A 20,322-nucleotide genomic window follows, 5' to 3' on the forward strand; every position below is an offset into this window, starting at 1 on the left:
ATGAGAACACCTAATCTGCCCCACTGAGTCTGACTACAGACTAGACACAGCTTACTATAGACTGGTGTCATCCTGTTGGCAAAAAAATAAATCATTGCTCAGAGAGCTTTTTACAAGGAAGCTCTGTATTCCTAAAAACCTTGGTAAATAAAACAGGTCTGGAAATCACAGAGAGATGGATGTTAGTGCTGGGACCCTGCAAATGCTTTCCTTTCAATGACTGCTCACTCCATCAAAGACTGCACAGCTTCACTTTTGCTTCTCTTACACTCTAATTCTCTGCCACAAACATTCTGGTTAACTAGGAAAAGAAAGAAAACACCCAAATCCTATCTGAGCCTTGGCGTTGAATCAGCCAATGCATGGTGTATGTGCAGAGTAAACATTTCAGACATATCAGGAAGGGCAATGATTTACTGAATGAATTGTGAAACAGGGAGCTCTCCTTACTCACAAGATTTTCATCTCAGAGGGACAAAATTATGGTGCTGGATGTTGAGCCTTGGAAGACTCAGACTCTTGGATACAGATTAGAGGCCTGACAGCTTTTTCATTTTCCTAAGGAGCTGCGTGGTGGTTTTACAGTTGCACAGACATTAGTGTGTCTGAGTACCCATGCCTCCCAGAAGCAAAGTAATTCTCCACTCCCAGGATGAAAATGGTACTCTAAGTGGTATGTTCTCTCACTTTGATGAAGAAAGCCATTTCTGTACAGGTTGTCCTGACTGGAATGATATGAAGAATGGAGTAGGTAACTAACACTCGTCTGGTAAAGAGACAGTCAGCACCAGTAATTCATTTTCCTGCTCCTTACACTCCACTGCTGCTACCAACAAAAATCAAGCTGAACTGAATGGATGAAGGTGCAGAAAGCAACAACTGATCAACTTCATGAAATTTCCTTCAGAAAAAAAAAATCTTATATCAATGTATTATTGATAGAGGACACAAAAAAACACTGTGAAGAACCAGCCAAATTTAATTTTAAAATATCATCCTGAAGAAAAAGTGGATGTTTAATTCTGAGAATATTTTCTAGCTGAATTAACATTCTGAATAGAGTATTAATGTTGAGATGAGTGACAATTTCACATAGATTTGAAAAACATATTTAAAACTACAATGGTGAGTTAAGTATTTTGTCCACTGCTGGAGCAAAATCTGAGGAGTGTATTGGGTAGTGCATTATTTATTCTCAGCAGTAAGGAGATCAAAAACACACAACACAAGCAGTCCAAGAGTTTTCTTGGAGCTCATCACTGTGCCAAGATAGAAAAGGCTTCTGGGTACCTACAGCTCCTCACATGGCAGGCATCCCTCAAGATGACTTTAGAAAATGCTTTTGTTCATTTGTTTTGCTTTCATTCATAAGTCTTCAGGTTAAGTGAAAGGCTAAGTACAGATTCAAGCATTACTTAAATATATGTCAAAACTTCGAAATGCTACCATACCAAAATACTTCCATCAAATCCCTTATCCATAGGAAAGGAAATACAAGGAGGCCTAGCTTGAGGTCAAATTTCACAGTTATTAAATGCATACAGCTCCCACTGACAGCTGCATCCTCTGCCATTTTATCACATTTATCACATGGACGCTGAGAAAACAATTCATATATTTGTCTTTAAATTTCCATTTTAAACTGAAGAAGAAAGCAAAATAAAAGTGATTAAGGAAACACAACACTAAGTTCTGACCCCTAGATGATGGGCTAGAAATGTCTCATTTGCCTTTTTTTACATCATCAGAGGACTCAATCCCATAGTACCAATTCTGGCCCCTTCCTTGGCTGGGCTGGCTGAGTTGTGCTTCCAGGGGTGAAGAACACCAGCCCAGCAGTGACTGCTGGCAGATGGACACAGATTCCAGCTCAGCACTGCTCAGCACGCTGGGAGCAAGGTGACTTTTGTTGCTGATACTAAATTAGGTGTTTCAGTGAGAGCATTCAGCAAACTTCATTGGATGACAAGTCATCCAGTAGAATAAACACTGTTGTCCTGTACCAGCTGATTACAGAATACTCATCATTCTTCCCTTTCATGTGGTGGAACTCAATACTACCTTGCAGGCTATGCATGCTCTTCTGCCTGTCTTTTTCTGTCTCACTTCTTAATTAAGATTATTTATTCCTGTGTTAGACTGAAAAATTACAGACACATGGAAAGGAGATACTGGATTTATTTTTTTTTTTTCTACTATGACTTGCACAAGATTTTTGATAGCCATGCAACTAACTTGTAGGCTACCTAAAATAAATTGCATAGAACTTGTTAACAGAAAAGCCTCAAAAACTGAGGAAGAAATCCATGCAGACAGCAAAATGAACAAGAGACTGTCACTTCACCTCCAGTGACAACCCTTCTAATCCTTATGAAATATTCTCATCCTAATCCCTCATACGTACCTCCCACTTCAGTTATACCTTGCTGTCATTACAGGAACTACCTAGTCTTCTTCCCACAAACTCATTTCCACCATTTCAAACATTAGCATTCTCTAGCAAAACCATTCTGTCCCAAATCCTTCCCAGTTTCTCAGCATCTTTGAAGCAGACATTCCCGAAAATACTCTTCAACAGTTTAATTTATCCCACTATTAAAAAACCAACCAAACAAAAACCAAACCCAAAGAAACCCAAACACTAACAACCTTATTTCAGCCAGAAACACCATATTTTTAGTTGCAAACAAAGTAATTAAACCTCCTGCTACACTCAGTATGAAGAATAACACTGCATTTTAGATTAAGGCAGAAAAGTAGCACCACAAGAAAGAAGAGGAAGAAATATTTCAGTATATGGCAATACATAGTCCTAACAAGGTCATTAAGTAATTGTTAATGATAGGGTAGTACAGCTAAGCTGAAGAAGAGCAAACTGGGCTGGTGAGGAGTTACCAGCACACAAAAGTGCCTCTGCACTCAGGGACAGATGCACAGGGGAACCAGAAGAAATCCTGCCAAAAATTTTTAAAGGAAGAATTCAAATTCAAACCATAACTCAAAGCAAGACTTTTAATAAAATCAGCAATATGTTCTGGTTTTAATAATAATGCAGATTTAATACTTTTCAGCATTAACCTCAACTGAGGTTAATTTCTTGGTCTGATCTGAACCTTCTCTTCAAGTGAAGTCACCAACTCTGACCAGTCAACTCCCTGCAGAGTGAATTCAAAGCACACATCCAAGGAGACAGCTCTTCCACTACATCCTACTTCCATGAAGGAAAAATAGAGCCGCAAAACACCAAGTTCCAGCTCAGAGCAGCACCGAAGTAAGAACTGTGCCAGTGCAGAGCTTAACGTAGTGCTGACACAGATGACAACTTTCAAGCTCTGTTTTTCCAGATTAAGGTAATTTCAAGATCTACAAATATGAATGTTCATCTAAATTCCTTCCAACTCAGTGTTTATTCAGTTCCAACGTCATCTAACTTCTGGTAGTTACATACAAAGGAAGATTTTATGCCTTATCCTTTAAGCAGAGTGATTAAGAAGCACCAAAACTCGAAAGAAACTATGAGAGATATCTTACCTATTTCATCTGCAAAAATGACTGTAAGCTATTTCTTATGACATCAAATTAAATATTAATATTCCTTAATGTTACTCTTAATATTAAGAATCCTTGCATGTTAAATATTAAATCCACAACTAAAAGTAAGGTTGGAAAATTACTTGCAAAATCTGTTAGAGAATTATGCCCTGTAATGATATGAATTTGAAGTTAAATTCAGTTTCTATTACCAGGAATCACTGTCCCACTGAGCTAGAAGGGATACACATACTCTGACTCAAAAATATTTCCATCTTTGACATTTCCAAATGTGTCAGGGAGGCACAAGGTAGCTCAACTGGACAAAACAGGAAAAGTGTTCATTCTTTATAAGCACAGCAACAGAAACTTCTATAAGAATCCTTATTTCTGCCTTTTGGTTTCCACGCGTTTTCCCCCTTGCTGCCCTTTTGGCACAATTTTATATGTGTCTATTGAACATGACCTTACATGTGACAGGTCACCAACTGAGAACAAGAACCAGAAACAGGACCTATTATAGAGCAATCCCATTAACATACCATTAACTCCCATGGCCACACTCTTCTCACCACGACCTTACCTGCCATCTCCCTTTCAGTATCCCACTTCCCATGGGCTCAGGTTGATGCCTCCTGTATCTATCACCAAGGCTAAACCACTATTCATCCCAGCTGGTTGCATTCCCACACCACATTCTGTAACAATTTAGCATACCAAGTAGAAATAAAAATGTTCTTGAAAACTGAAGGTTGAAGGTATTACACAGATTCATTCTGAGTTTTTAGGTTGATGTTGACTTTCAAGTTTTAGATTTGGCAGCTAAAGGTCCCACAGAGTCTCAAGCCCACCCAAACACCCATCTCCACTTGAGCCATTAAGTGCTTCCCTGGGCAATGCAGCCCACAGGTTTCTACCTCCCTACGCTTCCTACGTAATGAGATGTTAAACTGGTAATGCTGTAGCCACAATGGTTCAGCTACAGACAAGGCAAGGCTCACAGGCCAGGACAGCACCCACACTACCAGAGGCTGCACAGCCTGATCAAACAGACTCGGCTTCATTGCACATGATGGTCACAGAAGCACAGAGAGGTTTGGGTTACAAGTGACCTCAAAGACCACCTCTTTCCAACCTGCCTGCCATGGGCAGGAATACCTTGCTTTAGACCTGGTGCCTCCAAGTCCCATGCTATCTGGCCTTGAAAACTTCCAGGGATGAGGCACCCACAGATGTTCTGAGCAATCTATTCCAGCATCTCACCACCCTCACAGTAATGATTTTTTTCCTATTAACCAATCTACACTTGCCCACTTTCAGTCTTAATTAATTACCCCTTGTCCCACCACTCCATGCCCCAAGGGTCCCACTCCAGCTCTCTTGCAGCACCTTTAGGTTGCTCTAGAGGTCTCCTTGGAAGCCTTCTCTTCTCAAGGCTAAACAACCCCACCTTTCTCAGTCTGTCTTCATAGGAGAGGCGCTCCAGCCCTCTGATCATCTTGGTGGCCGCCTCAGAACCTGTTCCAACAGGTCCACACCCTTCCTATCCCGAGACCCCAGAGCCAATGCAGCACTGTGGGCAGAGTCTCCCCAGAGCAGACGGGCAGAACCCCTTGCCTTGACCTGCTGCCCACAGGGCTCTGGATGCAGCCAGGGCATGGCTTCCTCTGCACCCTTCTCTCTGCCCTAAGGATATTCCAATAAATGGAAAAAAAAAAATGTAATTCCTGCTATAGACCTCAGCTTTCCCCTTACTTAGAAGTGAAAAATTAAATATTTCATGATGAAAAAACAGGATCAGAAAATTGGCATAAAATATATTTTAAACCCACACGTTTTGGAACTCATGCTGTTTGTACATTTTTAAAGCAAAGCCAGATAAAGTTTAGAAAGTTGCTAAAATGTTGAATTTATAAACAAAATGTTAGTATCTGTAAAAAAACTAATGGGCTTTCAATATTTTTCTTTGGTAAAGGGGTTAACTAAATTACAATTTTAGGTTTGTCCTTTTTTTTGTCATTGTTTTTAATTAAGTTGGTCCCTTGGATGGAGCAGCCAGAGTTGTTTACCCACAATGGCTGTGAAATTCCCTGTGCTTGATGGTATAATTATCTCCTCATTGCCTGGTAATTCTTTTAAGCTTTTTTTTCTTCTTTTTTTTTCAATGTGGCACAGCAGACAAGAAGAATCATCTGTCTCTCTCAGTCCCATCTTATCAACTTAGTTACTGTCTCTTCCTTCACATATGATGACTTTTAAGCTGATGGATTAAGGCAGTTCCTATTTTCAAGACAGTATGAATTTTGTTTATTTATTCAGGTACCTGAGCCACTGCAGTCCATGACCTGTACAAACACCTGCTGCCCACAGACATTACAGGATCTGAATTGTGTTTATTTGCTCGGCTGCATCACCTGTCAGATGCAGAAAATTCTACTGAGAAGAGCGTGGCAAGTTGCATGCACCTCCCACCTCAGCGTTGTCTGATTCTTTCAGTGGTCTGGCTGTGATGAGAACTAGGTCTGAAAGCTATGAATAGCCTTCACTGGGCTAGAATGGGAGCAACACTATTTGACAGAAATAGAACAGGCTAGAAGGTAAACCATCCACGAAGAAAAAGGAGAACCCAGTTCTGCTGACAAGGGGGTAAGTTGGCTGTACTATGACAGAGACTTGACAAGTTTTTGATACTAACACTTCTCATTAAGTTCCAAAAAAACTACTATATGCACCTTTCATTAAAAAAAACCAAAACCCAGACTGCTCAACAGTATGTAAGAACAGAACTTACTGTAGCCAAAAGAGGCAGTCAGCCAGCTTATATCCTCATAGACAGAGACATCCTCTAAACACAAACAGGAACAAAACCAACTTTCAGCTAAGATGTAAAGTAGGCAAGCACACCAAGACTTATGTTCATTATGTTAAAGATGCAGGAAAGCTGCAGCACTGAGACTGCTTATGGCACACTCCTTTTCCCAGCTGGTGGGCAAATGTCTCTTAGCCCTGATGTTTTCATGGCCTCCCAGAGGGGCCCTGCTCTGCAGACAGCAGCTCTCCTCCAGTTCCCCACTGCCATTCCACAGAGGCACATCTCACCTTGCCTGGTCAGCGATTCCAAATTCCAGTCTGACACTCAGCCCAATAAGTGTTCCCAAGAGGAATCCTACACTTCCTACCAACATACCAGCATACTTGGGTTTCTCTTACCTTCCATGCATTTTCAGAGTCAACACATGAGAGGCTAAATTATTGCTAAGTTTTCAAATTTCATTTTTAAGTGAAAATTTGATTTATTTTTGGGAAAAAAAACCCCAAAAGCCAAGATCTTCTAAAGTGCTTCCTTGAGCTGCAGCAAACCAACAGCACTGCAAATTGGGTCAGAATCTGCTCCCATCACTTATGGGAGGTGAGAGATGTGTGGCATTGCTGACTACACAACAAAGGCTCTTTTGAATTATTTACTACAGCAGAACTAACAAATCATCTGGGTGTAAAGCTGCAGCACTCTTCCAAATACAGAAATTAAAAACTAGGGTCAAAACAGACAGGCTGGTATTGTCTTTTAAAATTGCTTAAAAAATATATCTTTTGGCACTTTATAGTTCAATTTCCAAAAAAGTATTTCTACCTTAACCTTCAAACTTGAGTGAGACACATTGCTCTTCCAGCACACAAAAATAGATTCTCAAAGCTGATGTTTTTCCGAACTTAGGAAGCATCTGCCAAGAAAAATTCCCATAGACATGGGCTAGATCTTCATCAGTATTTTACTTAAAATAGGCAAAATACTTTATATTTATGTTTTACCGTGTTTTGGCCCTACCCCCCATCTGGAACAGTTCATGAGGAAAAAGGTAGCTCTTCTTTTTCTAAAAGGGTAAAAAAAAAAGCCCCAGAAAACAAAGAGAAGCCATAAACATCAGATCTCTGCTTCAGGTAAAATTCAAAAGCGTGCAATTATTTTAACATACCAAAATTGATTGTTAAGGTAATTTCAGAGCACTGAAAATGAGCAATCATCATTTTTGTTTTGAAAAAAAGTATAGTTTTTCTATATTTTACTCTTGATATAAATCTTAATAAATATTCATAGATAACTCCAGGACACCTCGTTAACATGCTGTTCAACAAGTAGACCAAGTGCTCAATTATCTGTTTAAAATGATTGTTATAAATGTATCTTCTCAGAGCAACATGGAAACAATTGTAGCATGTTTTTTAGTGAAATATTAGATTCATTTAAATATAGGAGCCAATAAGTGCTACCAACTGGTAGAAGACTCCAAGGTTGGGTTCTAGTTGACAAAAGTGGAAAATTTCAGATGGGTTGACTCCTTTTTTTTCCCCACTGCTCAAGTAAGAATTGACTTGTTCCCAGAACCTCTGGAGACTGTTTGCTTTGCTTAGGCTGGGGTTCACCACTTGGCTTCCCAGATCAGCATCAGTAATTCCTTCAGCTTTCACCCATGGGTTATAAAGCACAGCCCAAACTGGACCAAAGGATTTAATTTTCCTTATAATCATGGTTGGCAGTGACATCTTGGACAGATCAGACAGTTTATTTCTGTCTTCATAGGAAAGGTGCATAGCAGACCTGTATTTTTATACAGGTCTAAAAATAAGCTACCACTTAGTGTTGCTTCAGAGTCTCTATTTCTTTCACCCCGTGACTCAGTCAGTGACTTTCCACAATCTGCTTTAGTCAGAGATCTGCTCTGTCAGGTCCCCACACATCTTTACATCAATCTTCAACTACAAACTGTAGGACAACTCCTATTACCATTAATATTGCCATCCACAATCCTTTTTTGATAAACTGGTGCCTAGCATGCTTTTACTTTTGTGCAAGATGACCACAGTTGGCCATTCAATCGAGACCAGTCAAAACAAACACAAACAGCCAGGAATGCTGAACCAAAACAATCCAAGCTGAGACACCACATCTCAATTTACAGTTGCAGTTCAAGCAACAACCAAGATTCAGAGCTGCCAAGGAGAATTTACGCCAGGTTTCCTTTGCTGAAACTATGAATGATAAAAGTTAAGGCCAAATTTCCCCAAGACTACATGAACATAGAGGGTCACTACTTACGGTGCCCCTCCAGAATCCTTACATACATTCAGTGAGTCTGAAGCACAGGTTTACTATCTACATTTTCTGCTAGTAAACCTTTCACATGATTTTCAAAATATTGATATGACAGATATCAATAGTACTGAGCATTTTCTTCTGTGAAAAGCTTAATACTATGAACAAAAAGCAAGGAGGGGAAAGTGTTTCCTCACTAAATACTCCCACTGCTTCATAGTATTTTTGTGTCTGCTGCTTAAAAGAAGTCATTATCAAAAGTTGCGATTTTATCAAATGTTCATTCTTCAAACATATTCAGCATATCGTGAATTTAACCTTATATAAGTACAGTCTTCTTCATTTACCATCAGATTAATTACTGATCAATTTTGGTGCAAGGTACTAAATATATTCCCAGGCATATTTTGACAGTCTAAATTCATTTAATAACCTCAGCATGTTGATAGCTTGGCTTTTTGCAGTATACAGCTCCAAAGAAGCTATTGTGACCAGGCTTTCTATTTTGCTCAGAGAGAAAAATCCAATTTATAAAAATAAAAAGCTTTCATGGTGTTACATCAAACTGCTTTCTCATTTCACATAAAGCAGGTCAGGAACTTTGCACATAACCTTTAAAGGCCGAGTCCTCAGATTTCCTTACCAAAACATAAAAAGCAAGAGGGATCAATCTCTAGGCTATCACATCTTGATGGCACAGAAACTGATTTAAAGGTTTCTGTAAAGGTTATTTTATGTATATATGTTATATTTATGTATATATACACATATATATCAGTTCACACATACATTCTCTAAGTGAAAGACAGTAAACTCTCACAGTACATGCAATTTGACATCAGATTATGTACAATTCCAGTATTTTTGTTTGAAAAACAATATATGCATACCAGATCATCCTAGATAAATTATAAATGGCTATAATACAGCTATAAAAGGTTTAAAGGAAGTCTCACCCGTCCTTGTTTCATCAGATGACAGCTTCTGTCCTACAGCTAAAAATATACATCTCACCTAACATCTTCAACTGTGTATGGTTTTCCTAACCAATAAGTAACTACAAACACAAGCCAGCTAACCACAAGAGAAGGGTAGACTGAATTTTCAGTATACCAGCTACCTTACAGTGAGTAGGTGTCCAAACATATCCCCTGACTCAAACAAGGTAAAGTCAAGAAAAATTAGGACCATGAAAAGTAAGTGATGGCGTATCTAAGAGGAGACTATGCAGTAAAAACAGTCTTATCTACAAAATGAGCTATGAAAGTGGCAGCTTCTACTGCCTTCATCAAGAATTCCAAATGTTTTTAGGCTTCTTTGTATTTTACACTGCCACCTAGTGTAGGCTGTACTGATACATTCCAAGCTTCAGACTGTTGCCACCTGTGGTATCCAGAACGAAAAAAAACTTCCATAAAAACAGCAGTCATCACTTCTGTTTGTCTTAGCTGGAAACTCTCAGTTCCTAGTAGAAAACGTCAATGCCAGGCAGCTGAACTTAAAGTAATCTGACACTGACAGCAGGAAAGGAAAACAAAATTCCTAGAGTTAAAAATATATAATTCCTAATTGTTGCAACTCTGTGGCTGAACAATTATCAAATATGAATCATTTGGGAAAATGTTGAATGTAGATTCACTGAGTGAAAATTAATGCAAGTTAAGCATCTGTGCTTGTACAGAAACTACAGAACAAACGGAACAATATTTCTCAATTGCAGGTCAGAACATGAACTTCAATGTTTACTTGGTTTTTTCACCAGGTGTTTGTTCCTCATTTACATCCTCTGTCTTTATTGCAAGGTCCCGTGTCTGCATCACCATCTGATGATCCTTGTCACAGCACTCCTGTGCAAACAGCTGCTGTGCAGGGCTGCAGGGGATCTGGCTTTACAATCCACTTCCCACACAGAGGCAACATTGTGGAATTCTCATCTCCAACTAACCCAGAGAGGTTACATCCCACGGCCATCCTACAAAAGCCACCAGGTCCTGTGTCAGGACAGGCAGTAATACAGAAATTTCAGATACAAGCAGAGCTCCATAGCTGCCTTTTGAAGGGGGAAAAATAATATGCACCCCACACTCTTACTTGGCTAAAGCAAAAAGGCACTTCTGACACTACAACTTATCGATTATTAATTTGAAAAATCAATTATCATCAATTGAAAATACTATATTTTAAAACATTTGAAAAGATATTTTAAAAATATGTTTTATATTTATGCTATATTTTTTAAACTATAAAAATAGCAGACTGAGGCTATTGTGAACATCAAATGCAGTATCTCCTGCTCTGTGTACCAAACTCTGTTCTCATTTACAAAACATGGAATAACCCACTAAAGATATTATTCCAAAATAACATTTCTACAGGAGACAAAGTTATTTCATCTTCGAAAACTCATTTTACTGACAGCTCTTTTCTTTAGGCACTTAGACAAACACAGAGCAAACATAACCACATAACCTGTTACTGCTGCTACAGAAACACTGTACAACACCAGAGCTGATGCATTCTGCTTAGCACTCCATCTGCACAAATGCACAAGCCACATTTCACACCTAGATTTTACACTCATTTGCATGTTTCTGAGCCATTTTCATAACAGAAATATGCACCCTAGGTTTAGTACATCTCACTAGCATTGCTCTAAGACACTACGATCACACTTGGTAACTCAACAAACAATACACAAACTTGCTGGAACATGAACAGCTGTCAAAACACAATAAAAGCTTATTCCCCCTAAGACTTTCTTCCTCTTAATTGCCCTTTACATATCCAACTCTTACAGTCACCTTAAAAACCAGGGTCTTCATACTGCTTCATGCTAAGAGATTTCACTGTATTTGCCAAAACAGTGGTTTTGCAGCAAGAAACTCCAATGGGCAGGAGTACAGATAACAGAATGAAAGAAATGGATACAAAGGAAAGTGGTTTAGTTATTTATCTATGTTAAGTTTAGGAGAAAGCTCCCCCCCAGACTGACTTTACTGCCATACTCAGGATAAATTTTCACTGGGTGAAATTACATAGAAACAGAATACAAAACAAAACAAAAGACATCCATCAAAAAAGCCTTGATAGATTTGATTTTTAATGCCATAGCACCCAGTAACAGAGCACAAACTCAGCCTGCCAAAGTGACCTTGATAAACAGCATCACATTGAACATTTTGACATGGTACTATGTCAAGTAAGCACCTTCAGCTTGAGTTTTCTTACATATTTTTATTAAATAGAGCCTGGTTCAACATTAAAAACCATCTAAAGGAACCTGTGGGGCAAATCCCCTGACAAATAGGAAGACACTTAGTTTGCCAGACTGAGACAAAAAGGCTTTTAACATCCAAATCAAATTTTAAGCCTCCTGTGCAGAGACAGAGCTGGAACAACTGTAAAAAGGACACTCCAGCCCAGCCTCTTTGGATTCTGAATGGTGGCAAGTTCTTTAGACCTTGGATCTATAACACTTGAGAAGCAGAAATAATTCTACATTTCTTAAAGGTCACACCAACTATACTGACATCAAACAATTCAAAACCCATTACTGAAACAGCTAAGCAAACTTTTATCATTGTAAATTTGAAAACCCTCCAGAATAAGCAGATACAGTTTGTTCTATTCACTCCCTCTCAAGACAAATGAATAATCATAGCATGTACAGCATAAGATGTTCACTTGACTTTTCACTATGTTATTTCAGTATACCTTGCCAAAAAGGTACACAAGACTTGGAAGACAGACAAGGTATCCTGTCTCCTAACAGCAATTTTCAGAGTAGAATGGATTGCTTAAATCTGATTGGCTCTTGGAGATTCTGTCCATACATAGTTAATTTGTGATGACAAAAAAATGGGGAAAATTCTTCCCCAAAAAGACCTGCTACTGACCTGGGCAAATCAACTGGATCTCCCTTTGTAGATGATGGAGAAAATGGACTAGAGAATTCTACATCAGTAGCTCATACTTATTTTTCCTCTCCTGGCAAGCAGTAAAAGCACAGCTCTCCAAACAGCAGGAAACTGAAATCCACAAACCTCGAGCCCTCTTTAGAATTGTCAACATGGATTTTGTATGAAGACAAGCAAGTCTTATTAATGAAAACCCTGTATCACTGTGAGGACATCTGGGAGCTGAAGTCCAGCACCACACTAAAACCTTGTGCAATCCAGCTTGCCTTTCACAGTTTGCCTCAGGTTTTCTGCAGCATATCAACTATCCAAGACAGGAGAGCCTGAGGAGCTAAGCAAGAATTAGGCATTCCCTTAAAAAAAAAAAAAACAACCACAACAACTTAACAGAGTGAAATCAGCTGTGACTGCTGCTGGATAAAGAGATGGAGAACTCAGGACAAATTTGTAGTGAGACTGCCAGGTTTGCAGGTGAAATCAGGAAGCTTGGGGAGGGCCCCTAAACCCAGGGTAAGTAGTAGATAAAATCCAAGGCCTGACGAGGCCAGGACTGCTAACTCATCCCAAATAACATTTCAGCCTTCCATCCAGCTCATATATTGACAATCAAAGTGAGATTCACAAGTAAATTAAAAAATCCAGAGGAAGGTATTTCACAGAATTCAGGTTATATCAGCCCAGATTACTTCAAAGAAAGAATATTTTCTCAGAAGGGCAAAAAATAACATTCACCATTCATCAATAATAACAGTAAAATATTAGTGTAATACAAGATATTTAATAAGCCAAGCAAAACTGGCCCTTCCTAAAAATTTCCGATCAGTCAGAGCATTTGACATACAGGAAGAGTTATGAAAATATAAGTTAGGGAGAGACATGCAGCTAACTGTGTTAGCTACACAGTGTTTAAGCCATTTCTCCAAGTGTTTGAGCATGCAGCCTCATCACAAGTTTTGAAGAAACTTGAGTGTTGGGAGTAACTGTCCACCTTCTGATTTCTCTCAGTAAATGATCTTACCTCCTCATGTAAACCTGTTACATAAATTCAAAAAGTATTGCTTCCATATTTCTCTGCAGAAGTCATATACTAAAATATACATTCATAGCAAGCTTAATAATTCAGCAGACCTATCAATCCCACTACTTGGCCTCCAAAATGCACAGAGAATTTAGGCCTATTCAAACAATTACTTGACCTGCAGGCTCTCTCACAGCCTCCACTCATGACTGGCAGCCAGCAGTACTGGCCTCTGCAGGCTGACTTCAATGCTCCAGGCAGGTCTTCCACTCCTGTGGCTTTTTGGGGGTGTTGGGTTGGGTTTTTTTCCTTCTTACAGTACAGTAGACTTCCAGGCACTAAGCAGAGCATTAATCTTGCATTTTTGGTTCACAAAACCTTCACCTAATGTGAAATCTTTCAGTCAGATCAGAAGATAAGGAGACTATAGATGATAAAGGAGGATATGTAAGAGGCATTTGGATACACCTGCTCAAACAGATATACCTTAGGGCTGAGGAAGACAGAATTCTTTGATCAAAAAAAAACTAAGGCAGCCTCAGGGATAAGTCTCTGCAGAGAAAGAGAAATCCAAGCAAAAGAAGGATCAGCTGCACTTGCAAGGTTTGGGGAGCCAGTGGTGAACAGGAACTTGAAGCTTCAGTTAGTCCAAGAAAGCCAGTAAAAGAAAAGATGTATTTTCAGAAAAGATTTAATCTTATCTTGAGTGCTGTAGAAACTGTCAGAAAGCAGAAGGGGGGGAAAAAAAAGGCAAAAATAGGGCTCTGAAGTAGTAACACTGCCACATGCTGCCACTAATGCCATCAGGGCTGTAAAAATCTCACAGGACTAATTACTGCTCATATTAACCTTGTGACTTGTATCCTAATTTTGGTGGAATTATGAATTTGTGTGAAGTAAACAGCATTCAGTCCTGCACGGATAGATACAGTTACTTACATAAACCCCGTTCAATATATAGGTTCACAGAACAAAAAATCTGAGATACTGCAGGGCTTTAAAGCTAGCTCAAATGTAATCAAGTAAAATAAAAACAATATTGAAAATAAGCAAGTGACTAGAAAACTGCCTTTTTAAAGACTGCTATCGCATTTGCAAATACTTATCCAAAGAGAAGTTTCATTAGTAACTAATTATTTACATACTTTTTCTCTGATACAGAACAAGAAAGAGACATTCTCCCCATTATTCTTGCTATGTAGGCATCATTTACATACAGAGAGTGCCGGTAAGCCAATAAAAACTAAAAATATTCTCATCTTTGAGATTGAAAGTCAGATTTAAATGGCATACGTATGGCCTGATTTTAGTATATCTATTTAACACATCATTAATGGGTAAATAAACAAGTAAATTTCTTCTGGCAAAGAAGATAAATGGAAACATAATTAGGCATCAGATGAAAACACAGCTCCACAAAGACTTGATCCTATTATTTCTATTTTGGATAAGGTTCCGGGTTAGTTTTGGGGACCAAGATGGGACTCCCAAGCTCTGCCATCCACGCTTCAAATTCTCTGTGTCATTTCAGAAAAAGAAAACAGCTCTACTCGACTGTAGATCAGAAATTGAACATCATCCCCCACCCCCACCTTTTCTGGCTGATACAATTTCAAGTTACAACTCTGCTCAATTTCATTCTCTGTGATACCTTTCTTGTGGTTTCCATTACATCTCGGCAGACGCTGCTCCTTGCAAATGGGGATCCTACAGCCCAATCACTCCATCAAATTAACCCTTAGCGTCACCCACAGAAGCCGCTACCCTCACCCGCGTATCCCCAACTTTCGAACGCGACACAAAACCTTCGCAGACGAGATCCTCCCGAGCCCCGATACCGCCTCAGAAGGGCCCCATCAGATCGCAGCTGCACGGGGGGGCCGGCGCCGCGGCCAAGGCGCCATCCAAGCTCCCAGCGGGCAACGCCGCCGCCGCCGTCGGGACAAACGAGGGGAGATCCCCGGCACGTCCTAGCTAGAGGCTGCCCTGGCGGTTCGGGTCTCTCCTCGCTCCCGGTGATGCCCGGAGGACGGGGGAGTGGGGTGGGCCAGGCAGGGCTCTCTGGGGCAGCCGGGGCCACCTTCCCTTGCCTCAGCGCCGGCCCTGAGGGGGCAGGAGAGCGGCAGCCGCCCTGGGCGCCCTCCAGCCCGGATCAGCCCTCACGCAGCGGCTCCCGGCAAACGCGCCTCCTTCCGCCGCCACGGCTGCGCGCCCGGTGGGCTGTGACCTTAAGAAACTTGGTAAGGGAATAAAAGGGAGGGACTTTGCCGGATCCGATTCTCGGCTTCTAATCGCTCCTGACGCGCCGGTGCCCGAGGGGAAAACAAGGAAACACAACCCCGGCTAGCAGCAAGAGCCCCCGCGCCCCTCGCAAGCGGCGGTACCTGTCCGGCAGCGGGGCGGCCAGCGCGGCACTTTGCCTCTGTGGGTGCGGGAGGCACTGGGTGGCGGGCGAGCGGCTATTTATAGTCCGGAGCCTCCAACAGCGCGGCGGACGGCGAGAGGAAATGAGGAGCTGCGCGCCTGGGCAGCCGGAGCCGAGCCCGCCCGCCGCTCCGCTCTCCGCCCTGCTCCCCGCCGTGAGGGAGAGGTGCGGCTGCCTCCGGGCACGGGCGCTCCGGCCCCCAGCGCCACCTTCGGGAGCGCCCTCCTCACCGCAAGCCGGCGGCGGCCCCGCAGGTAGCGAGGCGAGCCGCCAGCCTCCGCTCCGGGAGCCCTGCAGCCAGCAGGCAGCGCGGCGCGGCTCGGCTCAGCCGCGCAGAGGTGACCCGCTGCTGCTGCTGTGCTGCTGCTGGAGGAGGCGAGAGCGACGCTGGGGTGTGGGAGGGAGACGCCGGCGCTTGCCATTCACCTCCTGCCGCCCAGAGGGAGCCCGGCCGCCGCGGCCGCCTCTGCCGATGGCCGGGGGCTGGGAGGCGGCGGCGGGAGCTCGCCCGGCCCGAGGGGACGGGCGGAGAGGGCGAGGGGCGCTCCCGAGGAGGCCGGCGCCAGCTCGACCCGGGATGGGGAGCTCCGCATCGACACCTCCCGGGGCACTGCGGCTCAGGGGAAGGCAGCAGGAGCGGTGGGAAACGCCGCTCCCTTCCCTGTCCCGGAGCTGGAAACCCAATCTCCCTAGAAGGCAAGCAAGCGGTTTCTCGGAGCCGCCGGGCTATCTGCCTTCCAGCTTCAAAACTTTGCGGGGTGGGCGATAAGGGATGCCTGGTCCTGTCAGGGAGGAAGGTGGGAGCGCTCCACCTCGCCTCCGGCCGGTGCTGCCGCTCCAGAAAACACTAGTGGCATCCACACACCCGGCCTTGGATTCACGGCATCTGAAAACTGCGTTTGTCTGTATGGCAACAGAGGAATTAAGACAAATAATTTGTAACTTTTCTCACTTGGTAATAATCTTTTTTTAATCCATTTTTTTTTTCTACTTCTTTTGTAGTTAGATACATTCTGGTATTTGAAGCGTCAATCAATCCTTTTGAGACTACTTCTGCATTATTGCAGGACACCGTCTGGGATTTGAGCAGCGTAACTCACTCCTACACCATCATCCTCCAAGCAACTGAAGTTATACAGATTAGATAGCTACATTAGCCTACTCACTATCATTTGTTTCAGGGTTGGATTTAGTGTTTCCTGTGTTGTAATAACTGCAGTCATCTACAAAGTACCAGCACAAAGCCTTACAGTGATCTGTGCAAAGCAAGACTGATTCAGCTTCAAGAGCTTGAAGTCATCACAGAGATACAGAGATATAAAGCTGGGAGCAGAGACACAGAGATGGGAACTAAACAAACAGCATTATAAGCTACACAAAATTAAAAGGAAAATTAAAAGGAAAATCCTGAGAAGGCACAAGAGATATTTGACCTTGTCCAAACACCTAAACAAAGTAATACAGAAAAAAATCTAGCTTGATGGAACTACCCACTCACATAATGCTACTCATGCATAAATGTTTGCAGAATAAGGATCATATTGAACAAGTCATTGTAATGAAGTTCAACTACCTTTTCAATTCAGAGATTAGTCTTTGAGCATCTCTCATGGACAATATTAGGCTTCTCACAACAGCAGCTTCATCACAATCTTCCTTGTTAAACTTTCAATGTTCCATAGTGTAACACATGGCAGGAAAGATCCTGCTGTCATAGAAATTGGAAGCAGTAGACTCAGGCTGCCACCAATGACAATCCAGATGGTGAACAGGGAACTTGAAAAACTTTGCTATGTGCAATTCAATTGCATAGGTTGTTCCTTTCTCTGTGCTCCCTTAAGAGCCAAATACTACGGGGGTTTAGTCTGTGGTTGCTTTTCAAATGAAAGCAATGCCAAACTCCTATATAAGTTCAGAATGGAGTACTGAGTCTGTAAAATAGATGTTCTGTTAGATTTGGGGGGAAATGCCATGACAGCCCCTTCTTTCTTCTTTCAGTAATAAAACCTTGATTTTGTATAGCCCTGAACTTTACTAAGAGCAATTATCAAAAAATATTGTCTTGAAGAACACTTTTTCTTGGGGCAAGACTTTGTTGTATAACCAGTCATACTGCAGACCACAGGAAAGAAAAAGGCTAATTTTTAGATTAGTCTTATGTTAAGACTCAAGATGTTACTGGAAAACGGGTGTTCAGAAATCTGCCCCAAGTAAGAATGGAAAAAAAATACATTAGATAATCAGAGTTTCATCCAGCTCCAAAATGTTTTATAATGGATATGTAGTCTAAAGCTCTCTTTTGTCATATAGTCAAAATTTTCAGAGCTTGAAAATACACTTAGGCGTAAAAAACTTTATCTAATGCTCAAAAATACTATCCTCAAAATTATTTTGAATGTGTTGCTATGCTCCCTACCTCTGAAAACCACATTTCCTAAAGTGCCTAGATATGGATTTAGGGTGTCTAACTGCATCCACTCAGGCTTGAAAATTTTAGCCTACCTCTACCTGTGCTTCATAATAAATGTATCAAAAAGCTTCAGACAAGCTATAAAAGTATTCTCAAAAAAGCAATGCAGACCTCAGCCATTAGAAAACAAGACACCAACCTAAGAAAGTACTTGACTGCATAATTCAGCTCATTCTGGTATATGGAAAGTAGCATCTGAAGCCCAGCTTTTAACAGACATCTGTAGTAGAAGGAGAAAAATTAATATGAATCACCTCCATACTATGGCAGTTTCATTATTGATATCTTTCCACTGTTCCCAATATTTTCCAAATCAATGTGCTTACTGCTCTGAAGTCTCCCTGTCTTCTATCTCCCCTACTCCTACATAGGACATGCTATATTGCACCTTATAAAAATGAAATCGTTATCAGGAGTCTCTAACTTAGTGGAAAAGGGTAAGGGGAAGAAAAAAATAAATGAAATCATGACAGACTTAAGACTTCCTAAAGGGACAGTGAGTGGAGCTATTGGAGAAAATCCCTGCTCTGCTAGGCAGATCCAATCCAACCAGATGTAATCTGGCTAGCAAGGTTTGCTATACCCAGGCCAAGGCCTGGGATCAAAGACAACAATAAATCACTGAAGAACTTCAGGGTGAAGAAAAGAAGCAGGCCTATCAGCAGGTAGAGTAGAACTTCTCTACTGGAGAAGCTCTAACTAGCAATCAACGTCTCTCAGTGCACAGGGGGAAATAAGGTTGAGAGGTTGATTACTAAATCTTCAAGGAAAGGCAAAAGTCTCAGTAAGAAGAAATGCAAATATTTATTGTTGTAGATCTTTAGGCAGAGTACATTTTGATGGATAGAAAGGGTTTGTTTTCAAGAAGCTCTTTTTGTCTTCAATTGGCATTCAGTCTAACAGTTTACCAAGGGAAAGGACTGAATGTACACCAAATGCAATTGGGGCTGTCATGCTAACCTTGTTAGGAAGCAGGGCTGTGTCAGGCAGAGAAGTTAAATTTAGGCTCAGAATCAGAGGGACTGAAGAGGATCTAAAGCATACTGTATTCCCAAGCAATGAAATATCTTTGAAGGCACAGTTAGGGTAGAAATGGAAGGCTGCTCACTCTCTGGACAGTTGATATGAATAACTGCATGGGATAATTGCATTGCTTTTTCATACTACCCACAGTACAGCAAATATTGTTGAATTTTTGCCAGCTTTTTAACTGCAAAAAACTAGGGAATCAAAAATTAAATCCTAATGAAAGCATAAACCTTTCTTCCATCAGTGCAGGATCACTTCCACCCCTTAACATCATCTCTTGCTGGAACCAACAACCCTGCCTGAAACCAAAGGATGCTTCTGATACTGAAAATAAACCTAAAGCACTAAATGAAAATCAGCAAAAACCACATCCTAGCAGAACTGAAGTTGACTGGTAGGGCTTCCTGCAAAACAGTGTCACTCTAGATTACTGCACAAAACTGAAATGCTTGCACTGTCAGGCTCTCAACAGAATTGGTGACCGTAAACCTCGGTTTAGCTCTCAGTGCCTCACACCTTACTTATGCTCATGGTGCACATGTGCCAAAAAACTACCTTGATAACCTAAATACTGCAATTTATACCAAACATACGTACTGCAATGCAGCTACAGAATCACTGCACCAGAAGCAAGAAGATGACCTAGGTTCTGCAGGGGAACTGCAAACCATGACTTAGTGAACAAATCAAAGCCTCAGCTTTGCAGGTGATTCTGTACCAGTGGCTCCACTGAGGCCTCTGCAGGCCAGTGTCAACATCAAACCACTTGCAAGATCAACACCCACCAGAGGAAGAGCTGTGTAACTAGTAACACCGAGGTGAAAATGAAACTGAGAAAAA

At 41.4% G+C, this 20,322-nt stretch overlaps 1 protein-coding gene across 8 annotated transcripts in view; it reads right to left on the reverse strand.

Annotated features, from left to right (window-relative positions):
- INPP4B (inositol polyphosphate-4-phosphatase type II B) overlaps nt 1–16,334 on the reverse strand; it is a 289,342-nt gene extending 273,008 nt beyond the window's left edge. For 7 of the 8 annotated variants that reach the window (XM_054632668.2, XM_054632667.2, XM_077176707.1 and 4 more), the window contains exon 1: nt 15,943–16,334. The gene's annotated coding sequence lies outside the window, so the exon portion shown is untranslated. Of the gene's footprint in view, nt 1–15,363; nt 15,736–15,942 lie in introns of those variants that run through there. The other variant, XM_077176705.1, reaches the window with a different exon arrangement.
- Nucleotides 16,335–20,322: the final 3,988 nt, after the last annotated feature.

The sequence above is a fragment of the Agelaius phoeniceus genome, chromosome 4 (assembly GCF_051311805.1).
Source record: "Agelaius phoeniceus isolate bAgePho1 chromosome 4, bAgePho1.hap1, whole genome shotgun sequence".
Classification (NCBI taxonomy): domain Eukaryota; kingdom Metazoa; phylum Chordata; class Aves; order Passeriformes; family Icteridae; genus Agelaius; species Agelaius phoeniceus.